General features: G+C 40.8%; 1 protein-coding gene across 2 annotated transcripts in view; it reads left to right on the top strand.

The window, feature by feature from the left end:
- Positions 1 to 26183, top strand: part of FAT3 (FAT atypical cadherin 3) — a 312693-nt gene that overhangs the window by 69053 nt on the left and 217457 nt on the right. The gene's annotated exons all lie outside the window — the stretch shown is intronic.

Raw genomic sequence — 26183 nt, forward strand, 5'->3', positions numbered from 1 at the left:
ATGTGCCATTGTTCTCCATTGTGTGCACTGACAGTGAACAAACAACCTGCCAGCTGCAAAGCTTCTTTAAAAAGGACAAAATTTGATTCAAGATTTGAAAACACCACAGAACATGAATAGGAGAATATTTGATAATATCTTAATAAATGCTGTCCTTTGACAAAGCTCTTACCCTTTAGCTGGCCTCTGAATACTGTATTATCCTAGAATGAAAATAAGATTCCAGATAAAAACAAAGAAATAGGCTCTATTAACACTAAAGGGCGTCTGCAGTTTTCCCTATCTGGGCCAGCCTCTCTGTATTTTCCTCCCTCAATGAGTTCCTGTCGGTTTCTATTTCATCAGACGATATAAATTTAAGTCCTTACAATGTTCTCCCTCTCATTTCTCTCCTATCATTTATTATTTAACCCTCTAAAGCATTTTATGTCTTGCAAGGTGCCATAAAAAATCAAGTTGATTGGTATAAATATTGCATTAGGAAGTTTCTACATTTGTGACCTGGTTTTTGTTGCCCCACATCATAGGATGCTAAATATTAGTTTAGGTTTAGTGCCTGTGTTGGGTAACTTTATGTACCTGTGTGTGCTTTAATTCAACTATACACCTAGGGAAGTTAAAACTCTCAGTGTGATACAATGTTGGTTTCTGTACACCAGTGTGTGTGCACTACATGTTGGGCAGACTTTTTGTTTGCAGATTATTGCTTTCCATGGCATTAGAAATTCTCCAGAGTGATGAGATTTTAAATTTAAAAATAAAAAAGGATCATATAGTTGAAAATGTGGCTTTACAAAAGCCCTCCACCTGGTTTCCAGCTTTGTGGCAGCCAGTTCCCTTTTTATCACTTGGTTTACCTGTTTCAGTTAGTTGAAATAGTAGAAGTAAAGCATGACATAAACTCAGTTTGTATAAAATTTATCCTCTTTTTCTGGATGTCACCTTTTACTGGGTTTGATCCCCAAACTGCTAGATTAATGATGTTTTATTTTTGGTGTTTTACTGAGGTACGGAAACCTGATGGAGTTGTGACTTCTGTCTTTCTGCCTTGAATATGGAAATACTTCATCACTCTGGCTTTACACTACGGGTGAGATGACCAGCATCAGTAAGAGAGCAGGTCCTTGTGATTGACACTGAACATGGTCTGGGCAGACTGTGCTGTGTGGGGACCTGTTATCTGAAGTGCCAGGTAGACAGAACTATGTATTTATAACTGAAAGCATAAAATGGATTATACAGGAAAAATGTGGTGTGTAGGAGAGAGAGAGTAGAAAGCAAAGATTACTTTAGGTACTTGGAATGAATCTTTCATCAGAGCCCTAGAATGAAAATCCAGAGATTTAAAAGGTAGTGTGGACTGAGGCCAATAACAACAGTTTATTGGTTTTAGTGATCTTGAATTAATCTTAATGCAGAAAGAGAATTTCCAATAAATTAATCTTAAAATAGCAAAAAAAAACCCATCATGATGGCTTATTTTATAGAAGATAAATACTAGGAAGGAAAGCATTTCTTCTGATAAAATGAAAAGTATAGAATAATCCTTAAGATACCTTTATGCAGAATACTTTGGTTAAACAGCCTGAATTTTTATGTAAACGACAGGCAGTGGGACTTCCATTCTGCTTTATTTCCAGATGAATGACATTTGAGTCATCAAAATAAGAATATTAAACAAGGGTGTCATTTTACAAGACTAGTTTAAGCTGTTAGGTGACCTCTACACCATTCATGGGTGGGTCTGAATGACTGTGGTGGTGTGATTTTTTCAGGGTAGGTTCTTCATCAGGCAAAAATATCTTAAGTGGAAGTTTATAAAAATACCTTTGTCCTTTGATTCTTTCTCACAAAACAATGTTTCATAGGTCTTTGTAAGCTTTATCTTCCCTCAGAATTCCTGACTGTGCAGCATATGCACAAGGATTTGGGAGATGGCAGTAGAGGTTGATTTGGATGCTTTAGTTTGTCCCTTTCTTCTGCATCAGTGAGGAATGGGAGAACTGGTTAAAAACCAAAAAACTAAGAAAAAAAAAAAGAATCTTTCTGATAGTTTCCCCCCAAATCTCTGTTTGTTGTCCTCAAAAATGTCTAGCTTTAATCAGGTTGTTTTTACTCACAGTGAGCAATCCCACGTTTTCACAGCAGATATTAAAAGTATTTTTCTCAGTATTTGGAATAACTGCAGTTCAAATACAAGGTGTAGTTCATGGCTCAGAGGTATTGCAGTCAGGTTTATTGCAAACCTAGCCAGGAATTGCAAACTGAGGACACCCAACTCAGTCTTGAAGGTTTTTATAAGGGTAACATGTCTTAGGGAGGTCAGGAAAGTCCTCTCCTCTCCCATATCTCCAAAATTTCTTTCTGCATGCTTGTTGGGAGACCATTAGCTTTGAAAAACATTGCTGGAAGCACTTACCTCTTATTTTTGCTCCCAGTCTGGGGAAGGTTTCATCAAGAAAGCTTTTTCTTCTTTGCAGGTTCTCTTTATCTTATGAATATTTCAGCAGAATCTGTGCAAAAGAAAGAGGCTTTTTAGCTGAAAAGCATTATTTGCTCTTCTGAGCTGCACACCGTCTTCCTATTGTCTGAGCTGTAATTGTTCAGTGCTGCTGTTGTTTAGGGAGTAGGTTGCACACTCAGCATCCTCAGAGTTACAGATCTCTCCTTTCCCCAGCAGCTCAACTTTTCTGATGCAGCTGATTTTTGACTACAGCAGAGGCCTTGATTTCAAAGCCACATTGTCCACAAGATCTCTAGTATGGCAGGGCACATGATTTTGTGGTCATCCTTTTTTTGCTAAAATATCCATGTGGTAGAGTATGTTTGTGTGTGTTTGCATAGCTGTGTCTCTAGGGACTGTCTATTAAGGGAAAAGTGTAGAGAAGCCAAAAAGAGAGACTGAGTATCTGGCATGGTGTCTCTAGAGATTCCCTCCTCTTCTATTAACCTTTCCACCACAACCACTTTTGTATTTCTGTTCTTAATTAGAATTTCGAGTGGAGCTATGGAAGGAGCGTATCTATCCCCCAGTTGATTCCTCCATCTGATTTGGCATCCAGAAATACGTTTCCTAGGAATTAATTATAATTGCTTTTGATGGAAAGCCAACTTTTTTCTTGTGTTAACTGTTAATTCTTAGCTTGTTTAACATGTGATTAAGTAACGATGATAAGCCTGAGTGCAGGCTCTCCCTGTGCTTGTGTTTTGTGTTCCAGGCTCAGCGTGGCTTGGTGGCTGGGCCATGTTAGTGGTCAGCATGGAGACGTGTGTTTTGGAGGGGTGAAGACAAGGCTCTGAGAGGCTTGTAGAGCTGGAGGAGCTGAGAGGTTGATTAATGAAAAGTTGAAACTACTATTTTTAGGACTGCCTGGCTCATTTTCAGTTCACTCCATACCATGCTTCTCCCCAGCTGTGTTCAGGGTAGAAAAGTTTAATGCTATGCTCACTTCTTGGCAGCTACACTTGGCTGATGTGGGGACATGAGCACCTTGTTTCCTGTGGGATTTCTCTGTCCTGGGGACAATGAGTAGCACCCAAGTCCTGGGTTGGAGAAGCCTATTACTGTAGCCTCTGCTTTGGGGACTCATCATGACAGGCTCCCCTAGCTGTGGTGTTTTTTTTGTTTTTGTTTTTCTGCTTTTTCCTATATATCTTTTTTAGACTGCCTGCTATTCCAGTTTCTGAGAGTAGCCCCTCATGCTTGTGACTCATGTTTTTATTCCTTCTCCTTCTCATGACAGCCAAAGATGTCATACAGATTCTTCAAGACAGGTTAAAACATCTTTTAGACACTTTCTAACTATGCTGCTGGAATTATTTGTGACTGTCAGTGAAGAGCCTTTACTGGGTTATTTTATTCTGAAAACTGACTTTGTAAAAGGAGACTTGTAACTGTCCAAGCACATTTCTTTGTCAAAATCACTGAGCTTAAGGTGGGGAAGTGCTTATCCTCCTGCCAGCCTTAAACCCCATCTCAGTGCCAATCAATACAAGGATTGTTTTCAGTTGAGACAGACAGTTTGACAAAGTAGTGATGGTTGTGAGTAAAGAAGACAGAGGCTTTTCTCTAGCTCAGTCAGTGGAGCTGCATATAAGCTTTACATCAGAGAAGGTAGGTTTCCCTCACCAGCCTCATCATAAGTGGGCAAAAAGTAGGTAGAAGATGTCCTGTTTATATCAAACACTCATTTGTGCTATTAATTTAGTCGACAGGATTTCTAGAGACACCTTGCAGTGCAGCATGAAGTGGGGGAGTCCCAGAAATGCTGTGAGGGTTTGTGCATGTGTAAATGGCAGGTCCTAAGGAAGAGATGCTGCTGGGGGCAGGCAGTGAGGGGGGAATGCTGTGCTGCACCCCTGACTCCAACAGGTGAACAGCATTTCCAAAAGCTCTGGCACAGCTGGACAGCTGCAATTCCTCCAGGGCTTGGAGAGGGACAGTGAGGCATTGAGGGGTTGTCACTTTGACTACCACTTTTTCAGTCCAACATGATTTCTTTTCTGGTAGGCATGAACCTATCCTGTTTTATCTCCCAGACACTAAGCAGCCAAAGGAAGAGCCAGTACATAAAGAGGCGTAAATGTGTAGGGAAATAAAACAGGTTTTCAGACTTGTTTAGCAACTTCCAGGGAAGCCATGAAGTTAAAAATGCTTTCAGTTTGCCTTCCATGATCAGCCATGTCAAAAAGCATTAAAATGATGGTTTCTGGAAAAAAAAAAGTATTCTTAATAATTAGTAATTCTCTAAACTTCATCTTCTCACTGGGAAATTTTATCTAGAGTGCCTGGGATCATCCTCAACATCAGCCCTGACCTGAGACCTCCTGAACTCGAGATAGAGATACAGATAGCAGGATTTTTGGTCATGTTGCTATGGGTTGGTGCCTAGGTTTTACTGAAAGAGGATGGTTGTTTTTATCAACTTTTACCTTATCCAGGCAACAAGTGTGCTCTTGGTGGAAGAGGCAAGGCCTGGGAATGGTGAGTTGTGCAGTGCTACCAGCAACAGCAGGTGATGAGATTTCCAGGACTGTTGTGGGGACTTTGAATCCAGCTAAATATGTGAGTTAAGGTCTGGTAATATTAGATAATGTATGAAAATAGCCATATTCCATGAGAACAAACTCAAGAGATGTTTAACTGTGGCTGGTAGCACATACGCAGACAGGAATCCATGTATAGGACATGGGTCATCTTGAGTCTGTTCTAGTTGTAAACAGTGAGACAAGGACCACATTGCAGGAGGTAGGTTTGTGATATTGCAGATATTTTTGCTTTTACAATAATGCTTGAGAGATGGTTAGAAAACCATGCAAAATTACTGGAACCAGGATGTGACTAATTGCTAAATCCCGTTGAATAGAAGTGGATTGATTTTTATGATCAGCAACCTGAACTAACTAAGTGTTTACATAACTTTGCAGGGTATCTTCAAGGTGGTGAGAAAGAGAATTGAAAACATCCTTTTTTGTTCCCAATTTAGGCATTTGACATTTTTATCTGCATGCAGCAGATTAGCAGAGGAAGGGCTGTGCAGGGCAGCACTTGCTTCGTTCTGCCTGTGCTGGGGACAGCATCCCTGTTGCACCCTCGGGGCCCCTCAGATATTGACTCTCCTGGCAATTGCTGTATCTGCTGTGCACACTCTGTTAGATGCCTCATTTGCACGTGTGCTGCTGGTTTATTTATTGTGGTGTAATTGCTTGCTGTGTTTGTACTGTTTTTCAAAGCTCTCTAAATGATCCCGCTCCACTCAGTCTGCCACAGTAAATACCTATTCCAGTGTATTGTCTCTCACCTTGAATGTTCTCTCTCTCTCTCTGAAGCAATTTGATTCCTGGCTCTGCTTTTCTTGATAATCTTTACCACTTCAGCCCAGTGAGCCTCCCCACTTTGGGAAACCTCTCCCTTTTTGTGCTTATCTCTGCTTTACTCAGTACCTAGTATCTCTTCACCCCTGAAGAGAAAAACTTTCTCCTTGTCTCTGTGCCAATTGTACATCTTTTTTTTCCAATTATCCTCCTTAAAAAAACCCAAAATATGTAAGAGGTCATGATGGGTATATTTCTGTCTGTGGTCCCCATCCCTCTCCATGCAGTGCAAGAGAGACATTATGAAGGGAGCCCCCATGTAAAATCGTATTTTAAAAGTTGCAGTGCTGAGAGCACTGCTGATTCTGTTTTAATCATACTTTTAGCTGTGTCACGTGTGCCTCTTCTGGCTGACCAACCTTTGGTCCCACAGCTCTTTTCTGACATCTAACCTGGGAAATCTCTGTTAGTTTTTTCTCCTCCTTTCCCATCATGTCTCTCTTTCCTATCTGATTCATGCTCTGGTGACATACTTTACTTTACCACTCTTATGCATGGTTGAGTTTCATTTGTAATCAGATATCTAGTACATCCCTTCGAGTCCCTCCAATAGGTGAGGGATTTTCTTAGTTTCTTCCGTCTCTTCCTTGTCACTAGTACCTTCCTTGAAGGTACTAGTCAGGTCACTAATAACTCTACCCCTCATTCTTCATCTCAGGTAGCATCTTGCCAATCTACCCATCATGTTCATCTCTTCCAGTTTGGATTTTGGAGTCTGGTTTCTCCTGGTTTGCAGTTTACATTTCCATCTCCCTTCATCATTCCTAATTGCCTAATCCCCTGTCAGAATACTCACTGACATTTTAAATATTCTCCTTTTCTAAAAGTTTTTTTTAATGTTTTTACTCCTATGTGCTCTCCCTCTGATTGCCTTAGCTGCCGCTGTCATTTCTATAAGTGACTCCAAAGATCCTTTCAAAGCACACATGATCCAGGGCTTGGTGCATCACAGCCTGGCCCCTGTTATTTGCTTTTTTTAATTACAAGAAGTGGGCAAGGTACATAGGTGTTTCTTTATCAGTGTATGTACAAAACTTTGCAGAAGGCAGTAGTGTGATTTTTTTTTTTTTTTTTTTTTTTTTTTTTTTTTTTTTTTTTTTTTTTTTTACCACTAGGTAGCTGAACTACAGTGTGCTGTAGGGATGGTTCTGTCTGAAACTGTTTAATAACACAGTAAAAGGCATTTTTGTTCTGTCAGTTGGTGATAAGGAGATAATTTCTCTCAAGTTAATAAATTTTAATTAAAGCTTCGTAGAGTGATGTAAAAATGGTGCTTTACTTGTAGTCATTGTCAGCTCTAACTCAAGGAGAGAAATCTAGCTGGTTGAGATGGGATGGAATTTTTTCTTTTGAGTCTCCAAATTCATTATAGAAAAATTGAACTGAGACCTTTGGTGGAGGCTGATACGATGCAATAAGGAATTGCAGTAAAATTAAGAAAAGTCCGACTTTCATTCAGCATCCTCCAGATAGGAGATGCTTTTTATTGGCTCTTTCCTTTGGGAATGTGCTCATTACAGTAACCATCAAAATAGGAATCCTTCATCTGGAGGCACCACTTATGTTTTCTATCTGGCTGTTTGGGGAATGAGATCTTTAATTAGTTCCGGATATAAAATATTACACAGAATTTACCTCCAACTCTTGCTTTGTTACTGGGGTCAGTAAGTGCAGCTTTGTTGTAATTGTGGTTGTAATGGTGTTGTCCTTGTCTAATTATAACACTCCTTTTCCCCTATAAACTGTCAGGACGTTTTTTTGTATCCTGTAAATAGCATGAGAAATTGTATCCCAAGGTTGATAATAAATATGTCCACTGAAAACAGGGATCTGGTTGACACATATATATAATGATATGAGCAGTGGAGAAGTTTTATAGCTGTCCTTACAGGATACTTTTAAAACTAGAGGGCGAGATCTGAATTTGTTTTCAGAGACATGAGAGATTCAGCATTGATATGAATGGTGTTGTGATTTCATGCAACATTTGCTTAGAGGTTATTGCTGTGGTCTTAATGGAAAATGAGGTAAATAGACTTCTCAGGACTGGTACGTGTTACGCCTCTGTGAGTGTAGTAAGTGCAGATGAAAGTGAATCGAAGTCATTGCTCCTTACAGCCTGACAGAGCTTCAGCTAGAGGGGATAGGGAGATAAGAATGTACTGTACCTTGTTTAGCCCAGATGCTGTATGAATCTAGTTTATATTTTAAAACAGAAGAGGTGAAAGGATGCTGTTTCTCTTTGAGAGATTCTGGTACCCCTTTTCCCAAACTACAGGCTCACAGGAGCCCCAGAGTACCAGCTGAGGAAGAAACAGTGGGAGAGCACAGCTCTTCCACATGGCCAAGGAGTAGCAACCGCTGGTGCCTTGGGATGGAAATCCTTTTTTTAACTCTTTCATGTGAGACCCACGATGGACAAACCTCATTCTTCCTGTTCTTCACTTGCTCCTCCTTCAATCCCTAGTGACCTTTATTCACTGTTCTTCGTGCCACCTCACTTAACCCTATTTTCTTTCTTGGAATCCTTTCAACTTTCAGTTCTGCCTTTGTGTCCCTGCACAGGGAAAACCCCACAATTCTCCAAGCATATCTGCTGCTGCCAGGCGCCCCTTCGCCTTTTCTCTCCTACCCAAGCTCCTTATTCCTCCTCTGTGCTCTGGCTGCCTTCATCTTCCCACTGCCAGCTCTCTCAGAATTTTTGCCCTCTCTACTCCACTGAGATTGCAGTTGACTAAACCCACAAATTATCACTTCTGGCCAAATCCCAAAGCGTCATGCCTGTCCTTGGCCTTGACTTGTTTTCATATTCACTGCAGTTGACCCCTCTATCCCCTTCGATTCACTCTTTTCTCAATAGCTCTTGGCAGCTACAATTACTTCGAAGAATGGCTGGTGTCTCTTATCTCTGAAGTGTGTTGTTCAGCGACTGCCTTGGCAGCTGCATCTTCTCCATATCCCCCTCATCTTAGCATTTAGCAAGGCTGCAGCTTCAGTTGCTTTCCTTCTCTCTTTTCCTGGTCCCAATCACTTAGAAATTTCACATTTTTTATTGCTTCCCCCTCCATGCTGGCTGATCAGAAGTAATACCCTTTAACGTAGAAATTTCCATTCCGGTTGGAATGAAAATTGCTGTCTATTCCCAGACACCCCCTGCTAGTTCATTTGCAAGTTGCTGCAATCAGCTTGTGTATTATCCCTTCATGAAATTCTATTTCTTTCATCATGGGGGTGGTGGGGGGAGAAGCAAAAACCGACTCTCTCTTTGACTGAGAATAAATAGGTCGTTAAGGGTTACTGTAGGATTTTCCTTCTGCAGCACTTGCAGATGCCTTTGTGAGCAAAGTCTTACAGTAGAGAATTAGGAAGAAAGATAAATTCCAAGCAAGATGGACATCAAGCTTATGCAAGAAAGAAGGCAAAGATAAACAAAATTGCTAATGAGATTTATTATAGTATTGAGGTGGAGCACGTCAAGAAATGTCATCACACATGTGTAGGTTACGTTCACTGGTAGGGTTAAACCATGTACATGAAATGTTCCTGGAATAAAAAAATCCAGTAAAAGATGACTGAACTGAGTCCATGAACTGTGTCCCTGCTCTGTTTTCAGGAGCCCACAGTGTTCAGAAAATGGGACCATCTGAAGTTCTTCTTAAATACTTCATTTTGCCAAGGGTTCACCTCCATGGCGTTGCTTACAGACTTCCAGCAATTCTCAGAATCTAATAATTTTACTGCTGCGGTAACAATGCATATTGTAGAGATTGTTGGATAATAATGACAATAAAAAGTAATTTCAGCATTGTGTTCAGTATATGATGGCTGTAACGTAGTAGCTTAATATTGCCTCTCTGCTGGAAACCATGTAAATGCCTGATTATGTATACCTATTAAAAACCCCCGGAATTATTTATAGCAGAAATAAAAATGAAGCATCTGTTTGTCACTGGGGAAGACATTCCCTGTGCTGTGCTACAGTAGGCCATGCATGTATTGAGATTTCTGCAGTCCCCAGTCCTTTAATCACCTGCACCATGTTAATAGCCTGCACCATGGGAGGCTTTCCCTCCACAGAGCGGTGCTGTGCAGTGAGGCGCGTTTGCCCACTTTTGTAAAACTTTGTCCAATTTTGCCCATTGAGCAGATGAACATGTGTTGTAGTAAATTTGCACAGTCAGTTAAACTGAAGATGCTCTGGTTAATAATGTGGGAATTTTATACACTTCTTATGTTCAGTTGGGATGTCAGTGCCAAAGTTAGTAATGTGTGTGCGCGTTTGTTTTGCCTTTTTAAGGCTTGTTTTGTCTGGCTGTTGTAAGAATTAGCAGATGTTTCATTTGATTCATGATGCTGGATGTCACGTCCTGGAACGGGTGTTTTAATTAGGTGGTGCCAGATGCTTGTTTGGTAGTGAGTGAGTAGAGGCACGCTCATGATGGGAATGCCAATGTCGTTGCAATACCATTGCTACTTCCCCTCTCATCCTCAAAGTGATGCCTTCTGCAGTGAACATCCCCAGTTTCTCCTCATTCTCAACCTCTACTTAACTTCTAGATTGTGCCTTCAAGTCCCTTGCAAGGAACATTCCTTCAGAGCTTGGTTTGCATGCCCCAGTGGATTGCTAAAACTTACTGACCAGCCAGAATAATGCTTTCATTTCTTCCCAGGATCTTCTCTGGCAGCGTTTGGGATCAGAAACCTTGATACCACAATTCCTCTTGGCATTACAAACTGAGATTAAGGAAAGTCTGTGCTGCCTTTTAGTGGCATGGTCACAGTTCCAGTTAACAGTTCCAGAGATCTTTCGGCTAGTTTGTTCCTGTGACAGCAGGTATTCAGACAGGAGCTTTTGAGTGTCACTTTGGACAGACAGGCAGTGGGTGACATCGCTTGAGGTAGGATTCATTGTGGCCATCACACATCCAAATACAAGGAGACAGCAGCAGTAATTCCAGCATGCTATGTATCTTGTATAAATGGCTGTAATATAAAGTTTAATATTCTGTTCAGCTGGGAGCCATATGGATACCTGATTGTTGTTCTGTGTGGAAATGGCACCTGTACATAGCAAAATACTCCTCAGTTCTGTTTGGGGAGACTCTACTGCAAAACGGAAAAGTTTCTCTGTCACCTTCTTTCAAAAAGTAAGATCAGCCCACATTTCTTGCCCCTGACTGCCTCTAGACATTCCTTGAAATGCAACCTCATTAGATACCTTTTTCAGTTTTGGGCTCACCCTGGGAGTGTCTGGGGAATGCCTGGCACTCACTCACTCACTCGTGCAGCAGCGTGGCTGTGCTGCTGCTGGGCAGCCTTTGGGCACAGCCAGCCTAGTGCTGTCCAGTTAGCCTGCTCCTGGCCTGACTGGCACTGGTATCTGTCAGTACCCCAAGCACTGACCTGGAATTAAAGACTTCTGGCTATGTCAGCACCATTTGCAGTTCACACCTGTTGGGAAGGAGGAAAGTTTGACAAGAAAATTTAACAGGTATGTAAGCTTGGCAGAAAGATCTCTGAATGTAGAACCTGCCAACAAAATAGAGATGGAAGCAAGTTTTGATATAGAAGAAAAGAATTGCTGAGCCAGTCTTACTGGATAACTAAGAAGGCAAAGGGTGTGTTAGTTAGGAGGTGTTTTTATGGCTTAGAGCAAAGGAGAAACCCACCTCAAACAAGATGTTTTTACCAAGTAAAAAGATACCACAGGCAAACAAGCCTGCTGATGGTGCAAGTGGAAGAAAGGTCTCAGAATTTCCACTGCCAGAAAACTGAAAAGCAACTTCTAGCTTAAACTGTAACATACTAACTTCTAGTGATTGGAGAATAGTAACATCAATATGGCAATTATAGTAGTTATGATAGGCTGTAGGTAAAAGTTAAGGTATAGATTGGTTCTGCTGTATTAAGATGCTCAGCAGAGAAAAGTATATAATGTAATCTTAACTAAAGGGTCTTCAGGCCTGCCTGCAGCTGGAGCTGACAGCTGTAGGCACAGGCTCTGTGGCCCATGACCCTGGACTGCTGCAACATCTTGGATACAATAAACTGCATTTTGAAGAGCTGCATCTCTTATTCAGGCTCTTACTCGCACCCCTGGAGTATGAAGTAGGAGTGTGCTCCACTCAGGCATTTTGGCTGTGGAGCTTTCCTGGTACGATGGTTTTGAATGACAAATTTTCCTCTCGTTCGCCTTCAGGATCTCAGCGAATTTGTGTTTCACTCAGTATCACTGGTGCAAACATTTAATCGTTTAGCATAAGTACGAAGTGATTCATCTGTTTATTTTGAGAGGTTGAATGCCTGACCACAGTATGTTTTCTTACATTTTACAATTTAATAGTAGCCTGGGGTGCTGTATTAATTTTACTTTACTGCTCCAAGAAGCTAAGATATGGCTCTTTGGTTCTCTTATGCTTTAGCTTAGCAGTGCTCTGTGAGATTATGATGACTGCTTGGTAGCTGGAGCTTTACTCTTTCCCTTCTGTTGTATTTCTGACTGATGCTGGGCTTACCCCTCCGTTAAATAGGTGCAGAAGCACCTGGCTACTGGTAGTTTATTAATGTTTGTCAAGAGCTCCTGAAGTGATGTTGTATAAAGTCTAACTATTTTCTAAAGAATGCCATCCTTCAAAAATTCCTGTACCCTGGGTCTTGAGGGAGAGAGTTTGATTGCAAACCATCACATTTGAAACGGAAAATAAAAAAATGACTGCTGAAAGCTGCTTTATATATTTGCTTCCCACTGGCCCTTTTACGCTGTACCTTGCCAGGGTCAAGACAAATATAATTCCATCCTGTAGCAGTAAAAGCAAATAAAACCAAAGATATTATTATTTTTATTGGGGTTTTGGTCCTCACCACAGTATGTTTATAAGGTAAACTCAGGTTTAATGGAACAGACTTACCTGTTCAAGAATCGAGTCTTGGACTGCACTTTCCCAAGTAAGCTTTTCTGAAGAAGCCAGTACCTATCAAGTGTGCTGCCAGAGTTTTAGTGCCCAGCACTGGACAAGTGGACATGTTGCATCTCAATTAAGAATGGAAGATAAATGGATGGCAGTAAATGGAGGTCATAGGTTAGAGGCATTTAATGGAAGAAATGGAAATGAAAATTGGAAAGCAATCTAGGGGATCTTGAGAAGATAAGAGCAAAGGAAACTCAATTAGAGGGAACCATGCTTCCACTCTTGGATCAGGGATAATTTCCTCAGTTTTGTTTGATAGGGTTTATTGCTTTCACAGTCAGCAAAGTTGCATTATAAATAAATAATTACATTCTGTTTTATGATTTCCTCAAACTGATGCATTTCAAACAGTGAAAATATAATCTCCATTTCAGAATGATGTGTAAATAGACAAATAGACTTTTCATAAGTGCAGCCTAACAATTAGCCCCAGGCAAAGCCCACACTGGTATTACTGAGTGTTTAAGAACTAAAAGCATGAAATAAAAGTGTATTTTTAAAAGCTGAAATACTCACAAATCAGATTCAAATGCTAACTATTTATGAAAGCTTGCAATGATAGATTTAACTGCATACAGTGATGGATTTGCAAGGCAGTCCATGCAGAGAAAGCATCCTATGCATTTGTGTCTGGCCATTTACAGAAAATAAAATAAATCACTTTTTCTTTTCCCCTCTTTCTTTAGGAATATATGTGTCTGTGAGTATGTATGTACATGTATTTTTATACATATCATACCTGTCTCTACATATATACAACATTTTATCATGATTAAATTTGATAAAGTGATAGAAGTTGCTGCAGTGCATAATGAGCACATAAATGTTGTGTCCACAGCAAAGTCCTTATTTTCTGTGTCTTATTTCATTAGGGCTCATGCTTGTGGTTTCCCTCAAGGGATCACACAGTGTATATTGGTACTGCAACATTTCATTATTTACTTTATCAGGATGCTCAGTTGCCGTTTCTCCTTAGGGACCTTAGTTCCCCTCATCATAAAACACTTCAAAATTGAGCTGCTGCAGTTGATGTGCATGTATATATACACCCCTGGTGAAGGCAATACTCACTCCTACAGACTGCATCTGAGCCTTGTCCTGAATAGCAAAGGAACATCTGGGTGGATGCTGAAGTCTTGGCACCCCTTTAGTGCCGGGCTGCCCACTTTGCTTCCCAGTGACGTGAGTAGAGCCAAAACATCTCCTGGAACTGCGAACAGGTAAAGCTGGTAGGAAGTGTCATGACTTTGGAGCACTCTGGTGGCATAAGGGTGGACCTTTATGTCTTCCATGAAAGGTTATACTTTGGAGTGCAGCAGCCAGAGCACATTGATTTGCTTCTCTCTCTTCAGAGCCAAAAGGAAGCACCCACAGAGTCACTGGCACTGTTCCCAGTAATCACGATAGAGTTGTCTGAGTCAAGGATTTTATTGTATGGCTCTCATTTGCCACAGTCTCTTGTGTGTCTCAGCTTTCTTCCCCCTTCTGTTCCCTTCTCCAAAGAAGAATGTCCTACCTGTGGAAGATTTTTTTAAGATAAAAATAAGACTAGTTCTTCCCCAAGATTAAAAAACTGGTGCTTACCACTAGTATACTCCGTCATATTCCCATATACTCTTTGAACCTTGGATTTATTACCACACGGAGCATGGAGAGTGAAACAGAAGTGTAATTATGGTCTGCTTGTGCAGGGTCTGTGCTTCATTTGATGTTATAACTGCAGCTCCATTTCCTGTATGAAAGGTAGAAAATTAAACTTCTGACTATCTCAATGATCATCTGCAGGTTTTCCTGTGGAGGTACCGCAAGGTTGCTCAAGGGGATTTGGAAAAAAATCCAGCATGGAAATGAATCCTAGTTACTTCACTTTTTGCAGTCACAGATAGGGCTGTAGGTGAGGTGCCTGCCATACAAAGCTTCTAGCTGTCTCTAATACTTTATTATTAGAAATACACTCAAAAGCATCAGGGGATGCACTTGGCAATTTTTGTAGATATTTATTCCATACTAGGAGAGAGTCAGCTAAATTGTGAGAAGTCTGAAGACTGATGGGAGTTTTTGGTGAAAGGTATGTGCTGGTGGGGTAGTAAGTGGGAAATCAGAAAAGGAGCTTCAAGAGAAGTTGAGAGGACATCGTGCCATCTTCACACAAAATAAGAACATTCAAAAAAAAAAAAACAACAACGAAACAAACCTCACAGACTTTAAAGGAAGGTGGGTTTTGGTATTATTTGGTGAATATCAGCATTTCAGCTATCACAGCTATCCACAGAGGCTTGTGGCCCTACTTAGTTTAATCCAGAATGACATTGTGAGTGAAAACATGATGCTAGTGTGGTTTCCCTGCAGAGGTTCAGCATCTGTGCAAGAGGTGTCTCATGAGGGAGGACTGCTTTGTGGAGGTTAATTTCTCATTAGTGAAATAGGTCTGGGGTGTTAGAACCATTCTTGTTCTTAAAAATGCTACCAGAGAGAGTCTTGTGTATGTTCAACAAGAGAAATGGATCTCCCATCCTTTCTGAAACAAAGAAAAGAAATGCTCCTAATCTTCTCAGTGTTGGCAGGTGATCTGAACAAAACTTTGGCCTCCAGGCAACCCTCTTGAGTATTTTTCTGCTGCAGTCACTGAAACTTCTGCCGAGGACAGAAGCAGCAGCTTGAGGTGTTTTTACATGCTCCGGAGAAGGAGGATGAAAGGTGGTGAGTCTCCTGCTCAGCCTCTCTAGAGAATAGAGAGGCTAGAGTATACCTAAAAGCATACTTAAGAAAAACTGAAATGCTTTACTTCCAGGCAATTTAAAACCGTAGTACTGAGCCAAAACAAGTCACCTTTTTTTTCCTTTTTTTTCGACATGCTTACCATGGAGTATCTTGGTGCCTGGTAATCAAAACCAAAAAACTTTCGTTTTAGAGACCTGAGAATAGTCCTGAAAATGGGTCCAGATAAAACTTCAGGCATCAGTGTGTCCATTCTGCATGTCACAGTGAAATGTAAAGTGTCTTCTTTGCAAAACAGAAATGTTTTGCTACAATATTGATGAAGCATATACTGCCCTTACCACTGGAAATTTCACTCAGAGAAACAAAGGGACATCACTGGTTGTTCTCACAAAGCCACAAAGTTTCCTGTCTGGGAGCATCTTGTAATCTGAGACCGAGCTGTTCCCTGTCTGCCATTCCTGCAGTGCCTGCCACCTGATGCTCTGCCCGGACAGGAGCAGTGGGCATTGCTCCAGGTTCACCAGTGGTCCTGTCCAGCACTTGTGCTGCTCCTGATGCACATCTCTAGAGCCGGCTCTTCAGTTTTTTTCATGCCCTCATACATGAAGCAAGAAGATACCAGGAGCTTCTTTTTTTCATTGAATGTGTTTTCTCCCCATTGTGGAGTTGGCAGTGAAGCTGTTGGGACAGCATAAAATGACCATGGGAGTGGAGCTGGGCATGCAGCAGCCCAGCATCCCACAGTAAAATTCTTCTTTACCAAGCTCCTTGGAGAAAACAGCTGGACAGTGTTCACAGATCTGTAGTGCTTAAAACCAGAAAAAAATCAGATAATTTGATCTCACCCCTTTTATATCTCTGTCTATTCTATGTTACTTTTATACATCTTTACTAAATGATCCTTTCCTAACTATACCATAGCATATATTTGCTGTGAAATATTTCTCCCTCAACAGTTTGTAGCTCTCATTTGCAGATGTCTGAGATTATTCCAAGAATTAATCATCTGCTTAAAAAAAAAAATTAAAAAATCAAGCTGATTGCTAATTTTATTTTTCCTGGCTTCAGTTTCCAATCATTAGACGTTGCTCCACCTTATTTTGTTAGATTAAAGAGCCCTTTGCTTCCCAGTAATATTTCCCTATGAACCTTACATGGATTTTTCTAATCAGGTTGCCTCTTCATCTTCTTTTTAATAAGCTTAGCAGATTGAAATCTTAAACTCCCTTACTATAAATCATTTTCTCTGCTCCTCAGACTGTTTTTGGAGCCTTTTTTTGTTCCATCTTCTCCATTTTTTTTTAACATGCTTTGTAAAACAGACTCCAGAGTCATGTCTGGTATGTCTGAGGAAAGGAAACATGGACAGGGTAAATGATGCTCCTGTGCTGGCTTTGTGCATCACACTCCTCTTTCCTGCTGTGTTCATGTTCAGGGGCAGCATGGCTGTTGAGCCATTTAAGAGGTACTCTTTCTCTCTTCTTTTTGTCAAAAAAAACCCAAAAAAAACAAAAAAAAACCCACCTAAAAAAAAAAGCCACCAAAAAAACCCAGCTCCTCTGGGTTAATGTTTGGATAGAGAGATAAAGGCAGATTCCAGGGTAATGGTACTTTTTCTTTTTCATAGGGTTGCTCTTTTGCTGTGGGCCAAGAGAAACAAGTAAGAAGGACAGAGCAGGGGAGTGAGTGGGAAAATGACTCTTTTTCCAGTAAAATATACATACTCTGATTTCAGCATAATGGATATCACTGAAAAGGGAAAGACATTTTCTAGCTGGAATATCCCAGTACTTCCTCATCTGCTCTGGCCAACCATCCCGGGCCAGAACTGCTTGGTATGGAGGATTGCTTGCTCTCCAGGGCAGCCTTCCCCAGCAGCCAGGCTCACCTGCAGAGCTCCTCTGCTTCCCTCCACCTCCCTCACTACTGGTCCAAAACACCTGAAGCAAATTGGCACAGATTTTGCAGAAGGGCTCCCAAAGCATGTAGGGACTACAAAAGATGCAGATCTTTGTGTAAAGGAAGAGGACCCCATACAGAAGTCCCTTGCCAGGACTTTCATCAGAATCCTTTTGAGCATCTTTTACCTTTTTTCTACATCTTTTCTTTCTGCTTCAGCTTTGCTGCACTTATGATCTTATTTCTAAAATAACCAGGAGCAAACTCTTCTTTCTAAAATAGCTTCCCAGTCCTGCAGGCAGAGGACACATGGGTCGGACTTTGATCTCTTTATTAATCTACTAAAGAGGATGTGTGAAAAATCTGGGTTACTCTGGGCATGAGCCAGAACCTTTGAGGAAAAAAAGTGCCCCCATTGAAACAGATTATTATTGAGAGTTAATAGCTTTCATCCTTGGTGAGGATTTCTGCTGGTGCCATTCCCACATTTGGTTCTTTTGGGAAGGCTGCAGAGGTGGGCACGAGGCATGCAAGGGTTTTGAAATCCCAGAAGCGCTCAGAAAAAAGGCAGAAGTTGTCATTTGCAGTAGGGACAATCAGATCCAGGGAGAAAAATTACATGCAGAGAGGCTATAATAATGTTGAGAGTTCCCAGTATGTAATTCATGTGTGGTTAGAAATGCTGTACCCACAACTGCTTTAAAAAAAGAAAAAAAAAAAAAAAAAAGGCACAGTCGGTAGAGCGAAATTATACCATCAACTGTTGTTCTTCTGAATTACATTAAGAATGTATTACCACAGTAGATCTTCCTGCAAGATTTTGTGAAAGTTTGAGGTATCTGAATTTTACATTATGTCTGCCACAGCCACAAAATTGTGCTTTTTGTTTGTTTTTCTTGCCCATTTGGCTGTCAAGTTGAGTCTGTGCGTATCCAGGGAATAGCAAAAAGTTCTCTCAGTGCATAGGCGTTGTATTTTGCTGTGCTTCTGAGACCAAAGGGTAAGGTGGATCCACAACCACTGAAGGGATGCCAGTAGCAGCCCAGATTCCTACAAGTTGAACACTATGGCTCAAGCCATGCAGGGTGGCAACAAATCCCTTTTGTCAGAGCAGCATCACGGTTTGCCCCGTTGTTCTCAAGCACTTGGAGCAAGTAGGGAATGGAACGTGGCAGCAGTTTAGTGTTCAGTGGGGCTTCATGACTCCTCAGCCAGGTTTTATTGCTGAGTTTTATTGCTTTGTCTGGCACTGATGGAGTGTGTTAAGCTTTGATAGAAGTTATTCATAAATGAGAGGTTTCTTTCCTGTATTTGTGCTTTTGAAGGCAGTTTGTTCCAGAGTTGTCCATTCTGTAATTTTTGTTCATCCATATAAGATTTTTTTTTTATTTTTTTCCTCAAGCAAAAGATATTAAAGCAAGATGAATATAGATATTTCTTAAAATAAGTAGAAGGATGTGATGGAAGACACAAAAATGGTAATAAAGCCTAGTCATGTAAAAATGTTGGCACATCTTATTTCATTTAATTCATAAGTGGAAGAAGATAGAGAATTTATTTGACTAAGCCTCTGGTTCAGTGTCTTGATGATATGTTTGGAAAATTGCTCTGAAATTGATGTGTAAGTGACCTTGAAGATGTCGTGTTTAAGTGATAGCTCATTTTGATGGGAAGTTGTAAGCCTCCCTCTTGGCCTCAAATAAAGCAAGCAAAGGAACTCAGCATTGAATTTAAGTAATTTCGAGGTGAAAAGGGAAGAAACTCTCCTCAAAACTCAAAATATAAATAGCCTGGAAGGTCAAGCACCTAATCTGAGATGGGCCTCTGTTTCAGTGCTATTAGAATGCTGCTTCACTGGGAAGTTTGCCCTTGTGGCAGCAGCTCCCCTACCCTGGTATCAGCCAGGGGAGATGTGATATGACTCCAGAGAAAACTCAGTCCTTATGGTGGGTTGCACTGCCAGTTCAGTATGCAACATTCACCCTTGGAATCACATTGCTCCTATATATATACATGCATACATATATATTAAAAAATACTAATGCCTTCATAAATATTAATGGCTTCATATATGAATATTAAAAAAATAAAATACCTTTAAAATAATTATTTTTGTTTTAGAGGGTGGTGGCCAGACCTGAACTTGACTATTGCTTTTAGTTTGTTGAACTTCCTCTCTACCTGTAGTAAATTAGGTTACTTTAATGTCTTGCAGCCTGAGGCAGGGCTGGCCAGGATTCCTGCTCAGGCAGGATATTCTTCCCAGCCTGGTGTCGAGGTCCTGCCAGTTTAAGCTGTGCTGATGGGCTGTACCTGGTGTAATGGCCCTGACAGAGCACAACTGCAGCTGCACTTTGCATTTAAGGCACATGAGTATCCCTCCCTAACTTTGGCCGTACCAACACCTCAGAGGTCAGAAGAATCACAGAGTCATTAAGGTTGGAAAAGACCATCAGCTCCAGCCGTTAAAATCTGGGAGTTTCCATCTGTACCTGAGCTGGATTTCAATCCAGCTGGCCGTGTTTGATCTAAAGCATTGCCTGGTGTTGGTTTCCTCTGTGAGCAGGAGGGGTTTACAGCCCCTCTGCGCGCTGGTGCTCTGCTCACAGCAGCAGCAGTGCTCCCTCCTTTGGGAAGAGCCAACAACTTGAACTTGCCTCTGAAACACACGGTGGCATGTTGTGTCCAGCCTGAGTTGTAAACTGTGTATTATTTACCTACTTACACATTGAGTGCAGATATATTGCATTTATTGACACAGTGAATGTCCTTGTGACGATTCTGGCTGGTAGTGATGGTCATGATATTGTGTGTAATATCATGGTAAAAGGTTTATTTGCAGACTAATTCAGTGTTGGAAATAGCATTGCTGAGGATTGGCTTTCTAATTCTCTTTTACTGCTCTGGGAACTCAGATGTGATATTCACCACAGAAACTGCACTTTGAGGTAACAGTAAATTTATACATTCAAAACATCAGTAAAAAAGAGAAAATCAGAAGTTAAGCCCTAGACAGGAATGTAACCTGCCTTTCCTTATCTGGCAAGAGCAGTTTATGGTATATGTTGTGTATTTCAACCAGACATAAGAATATTAGGAAGTTGTAGGTATGTATAGCCTCACAAAGTTAATATTGCTTTTGGACTTGTTCCTGGGCATGATCTAATCTCCATTTAAGGCAGTGGAGATTTTTCTTCTTTCTTCAATAGGAATTGAGTTTGTGTTTTAATATGCAGTAAAGCCTACCAAATTTGTGCAATAAAATAAAAACAGGAGGGCACACTTTGCACAGTGGGGGGCCTTAAATGAAGGCCTTGAAATAGTGTTTAATCACCAGAGTAAGGATGCAGATTTTCAAAGCTGCTGGCTGTGAGCAGTGGGGGGGATGAGCGATAGGTCTCCTTCATGCTCCGCTTGAGTTTGTGGCTGATGTGATACTGCTGCCCGCATGCAGAACTGGCCCTGGTTATTTATGGCTTGAGAAGACTTTAAAAAGGGGTCAGTATAATCTATGGTTTATTCTAATTCCCACTGGCTTTGGTGGCCCCAGTGTGATGAATCAGTCTAGCATTGGTGCTCAGGTTGGTGTCTTTCTTATGCTAAAACTGTATGATCCTTTGGTTTATATTTACAATTTAATAAAATATCTCCCAAAAGATGTATATGCACTCTACTTTCATGCACACAGAACTGTTCTATGTGAAGGACCTAAATAAAAAAAAAAAAAACCCAAACAATCACTTAGGTGTAATGTTAGTTTTCTTGAAATCATAAATATTCTTCCTTAATTAGCTGTGAAATTCCTGTCTGCAACTCATAACATTTTGGTTGATTTTACATTCACTGGTTTGATGAATAATGGGCTTGCAACATTTTTTAAACTTTTCCTGCTTACAATAGCTCTCCACTAAGTGTCTCTCAAAAATCACATCTCTGCTCAATGCAAGTAATCTTATTAGCTCTGACATTAGCTCTGACATTTGCATTTGCACTCACAAATCTTTCCATGGCTCCCCTGTGCATCGATATGTGAGGGAAGGATCCAGCCAGATCTTGGGGGTAGGAGCGTGGGTAGGCAGATATAAAGCCTTCACCTCGGTGCAGCCAGATGAGGTATGTAAGTTCTTTCTTCCCCCTCTGTATTTTAGACAGAAAAAAAAAATTAAAAACTTATTATGCAACTGTTTTCTTCTCAAGCTACTTTTATTTATTACTTCTTTCCCAACAAGGCAACGTAAACGAGGACCTTTGGCTGACAGCTCGGTGACAGCCAAGGTGTTGTGTTTACTTTCAGGAGACTCACAGAGTGTTTGATAAAAGATCATGAATAATTAGTAGCATTTTGGAATCCGTGGTTTTTCTCTTTCTTCCTTTGAGGGATGTAACAGCCCTGAGTACTTCACTGTTAGTCGGCATTCCTGATGGCCTCAGTCACCCTGAAGGGGGTATATATTTTTATAGTGACTTTAACCACTAAACCTTGCATTTGCACTAGCAAGGAACTGGCTTTGGGTTGGAATGGGCGTATTGCACTCTGGTAGCTGGGAGTATCTGGGAGTATGTTACTGTAGTGTCACTTCCATCCTGTGCTGCAGCTTGTGATGAAGGCATCTTCTGCTTTTGCTGCCTCCCACTCCTCCTGCCCGCCTCTACAGCTGCTCCTGGGCCAGGCTCTGGAAATAAGTGGGCCATTCACCTTATCTAACCTTTCCTGATTTCCTAGTCTGAGATGCACATTTGTGCAATTAGCTCATACTCCCAAAAAGGGTTGGGGAAAATAGGCAACATCTTTTGTCACTGAGACTTTTCTCAATTGATAACTGATGTAATATGTCCCCCTAAAAAACTACTGCAGTATTTTGAAAAGGAGAGAACTAAGCGTTTTTATGTGGCATTTCTGTGTGATAGTTTTTGAAAGAGTAGCAGATAATTTGTTGGTCAGTCTCCTTTCCCCGTATCTTGTTCATGGTTTACTGAGCGTATGGCTACTTCTACTGGTAACTTTTATAACGTGGGCTACTGAGTCACTCAGCAAAATCACATTCTACGTTAGCTTCTGCAGCTAAGCCAATAACTAGGGTAGAAGAATAGGTTCTATTGTCTTGTCTCAGTACCAAGGTGCCAGATGATGGGAGATTCTGGCCTGTCCCTGACAAGCAGTTGCTCCTGCTGGATATCCTCCTTGCTGAATATTTGCACTCTCCTTTTTCTGCCGTTGACTTCCAGCCATCAGACCTAAGTTTGCTTTTCTCAGCTAGATTAAAGAGCCTTGTTACTCTCTTTTGACTTTTCCATGCACAGCTTCTTACAGACCACCAAGTTGTCTTTTAATCTTGCCTTGAAAAACTAAACAGAATTGAACTCCTTTCAGTGTTTGTGCTATTGAGGGTATTCATGAAGGATGATCTGACTTTTAGGAGGAGCGTATGTGTGTAGCAGATATCCATGGCGATGGGCACCTATGTAAACAGCCAGGCTGACAGCTCCAGTAAACATTCCCTTAAAGAGCTGTGGCAGGTCCATCCATCACACTGCCTATATACACAGTACTGTCAAATATGTAAAGTAAACAAACAGGGGGCAAAAAGGAGGTGATGAAAGAAATAATGCTTTTCTCTAATCTCTTTTTGTTTTAAGAGCCTCTCAGGTTTCTCATCGTGATAGTAAATACACGACTTTCAGATATTTTTTGGGTGAACCACATCATTTGAAGTGGTCTGGTGACAGATGTACAGCAAATCGGTGGGAGAGGAAAGAGGGAAACCCAGTTTGCCAATTCTTCATCCTCTTTAATAGTTTTTTGAGTTTTTTTTAAACCTTCATTCTTCTCATTGTGTCCAATTGCAGGAGCCATACAGAAAACATTATCCCATTATTTTCTCGGGGAAAGAGGGAAAACAAGCCTTAAAGAGAAACAAGCACACAACCTTTGCATTGCTGGCACATTGCCGAGCCCAAGGGCTGCACTTAATTTACATATAAATGTGCTGAGGATTTTATTCAGCAACTAATGCACTCTGTTGTTATTTTTCATTTACAGTGTTTTCAGTGCACGTGGTGGTGGTTGGCAAATTGCATGGGCATATGTACTTGGAGGAATGCAGTGGCAAGTGTATTAGTGGCACTGCTTTTTGGATTGTTGGCTGGCTTTATTTCTGAGGCTGCCCTGGGCCTCAGGTAGTGCTGGCTCCAGGCCTTCAGGGATACTGCAAAATCCAGCCAAGGGCGACATAAAGAGCTGGCTCTCAGAGGTGTGCTCGGATTTCAGCTGTCTGATGTGAAAACACTGAGGTGCCTCCATGGTGTAGCATCCCTGTGGGTGAGAACATCTGTTTTATCTGTCTTGTTCAGAAGTGTGTCTGCAAAATCTTGGAACTTTGTGGTTTTTAGTCCTTTTGAAATTTTCATGATTTCTGCAGTTGTTTCTTCTTGATTTTTTTAGTTCAGGCATCATTACTTTGTTCACATTTATCTATTAACTGGCAAGCAGCTGTAAGAGTGCACCACAAAAACCCATCCAAGAAAAGCCCTTAGAGTTGCTCCCAAAGGCCTCTCCTTCTTTCTGCTCCCAAAATAGCAGGAGCTATTACCTGGTAATATCTGTGAGCTTTGATGTAAGTGATGTGTTATCTAAATTTATTGTGATTTTATCCAAGGATATTTCTCTCCTTTCTCTCTGCTAAAGTGAGTGAGACTGTCTGTGGACTGCCCAGGAAATATTTTGAAGCTCCTGATGTCAGCTCTGTAAGCCTCTTTTCATTCATACCATAGTGATGAAGGAGCAGTGTTGATGACCAAATATCATCATTACTCTCAAGGGTTAACACCTCATGTGAAGCTGGCATTCCTCTGGAAGGATGTCATCCACACCTGTGCGGAGTGATCCATTAAATATTTGGGCAGCTTGTGTATTCTTGTATTCTTTGTATCCATATGTGGGTGTACAGCAAGGAGGCATTTTGTACAGAACGTTGAAGAGCATGGTAGAAGGTATTCCCAGAATGATGAAAGAATTCCCATGTGGAAAACCTGAAAGTGAACAGAAGTCTTCTTATTTATCAAACTGCTGTGTGGTGTTGACACGTGAAACGACAAGACTTATTGAGGAAAAGGAATAAGGAATTAATTGTATCTGGGACCTTTTAATAAATCAGAAGTAAAAATAAGAACCAGCGTAGCAGACCTGTTGGCAGTAGCTAATGCTTGTTCAATGATCCTTCCCTTCTGAAATACAGAAATGAAAAGTGACTGTTGCCAGGAGTTATAAAATAAAGGAATGACTCAGAAGATAGATTTGTTATCACCTTAGTATCAGTGAAATTCAGCTTCATAAACACAGGTTAATCTGCTAAAACCTTCTGTGCTCTCACTGGGAGAGAACCTTATTTATTTCAAATTTTGTTTAAAGATGTAAAATAATTCTTCTTGTCTTCTGAATAAATCATCATCTCTAGTATCACTAATATTCATCTTTTTTTTTCTTTCCTATGTGGATTTATTTTATTTTATTTATTTCTATGAGTTGTTATGGGCACTTCTGATCCTTGCAGTGTAATTTCTCTTCTGGACTTGTGGGCTTTTTCATCACAGTTCACCATATATTTCACCTGTGTTTCTGCAGAAACTCATTACATAGCACAGGCTGCTGCCAACAAGAATATTTAGAATAAACTCTGCTTTTGTCCTCCAGTGCTGCCCTGCTCACCTAGGATGGGTGAATAATACATCTGAGTGAGAAAGACATGGATTTGAGATTACTGCAAAATGACCTAAGCCCATAAATGACCAGAATCAGTGCTGCCCCTCTCCCCTTCCTCTATTATATGGCTGATCAAATGCTAGGAGTATACTTGTCAGTTCAAACTAGCATTAAAAGACATTAAAAAAATCCAAAACTTGGAAAAAAGTTGTAGTATTAAAAAAAAAAATGTATCTTAAAAGGCAAAAGCATGTGGCATCTCTGTGACTGTGTGCTTGGGTTCTGTGCTGCCTTGATAACTTTTCTAAGACTTGAAGCTTAGAAGCTGCACTGTCATGGAAACAGTGCAGTCGGATCCTTAAAAAACCCCCAAAGCCAAAAAGACACACATATCTTTTATTAGTGCTAACCTTAGAGCAACTCTGTCCTCAGTGATGAACTGATAATTTTGTTCTAAATAGTATCAAACACATCTGACACTGAATTCAGGTTTCTTGTATTCCTGTTTTGCCCCGCAATTTCTCCATCATTTTCCATCTACTATTGACATGACTTGATGGTTTGGAAGCAGTCCATTTGGGTATTTCTTAATCTTGAGATCCTCTGCATTAGTGTGTCTCTCAATATTTAATAATGCTGTATTAGGAGATGAAAATGTTCTTGATACATGTGTCATAGAAGTGGTGAGGATGTGCATTTGCATATTTTGATGCTGGTGTGATTTTGTGTGTGGTACCAGTGTATTTGATCCTCTGTACACTTGTGGTCAGTGCTTAAGCCAGTGAAGGTTTGGACTATGCCAATAAAAGCAAGTCTTAGAGTTTCTGCTTTACCAGAGAATCACAGAATGATTTGGTTTAGAAGGGACCTGAAGGGTCATCTGGTTCCAACCAGACACAAACCAGATGTTCATGTCAGGGGGAGGATGGATTTTGAAAGCGCTTCAGGCAGGAATGAGGTGGGTGGAAGCCCTTCGTGCCAGGACAGTTCAGACACGGGGCTGGTAATTCAGTCCCTCTCTG

The sequence above is a fragment of the Haemorhous mexicanus genome, chromosome 2 (assembly GCF_027477595.1).
Source record: "Haemorhous mexicanus isolate bHaeMex1 chromosome 2, bHaeMex1.pri, whole genome shotgun sequence".
In the NCBI taxonomy this organism is placed as follows: domain Eukaryota; kingdom Metazoa; phylum Chordata; class Aves; order Passeriformes; family Fringillidae; genus Haemorhous; species Haemorhous mexicanus.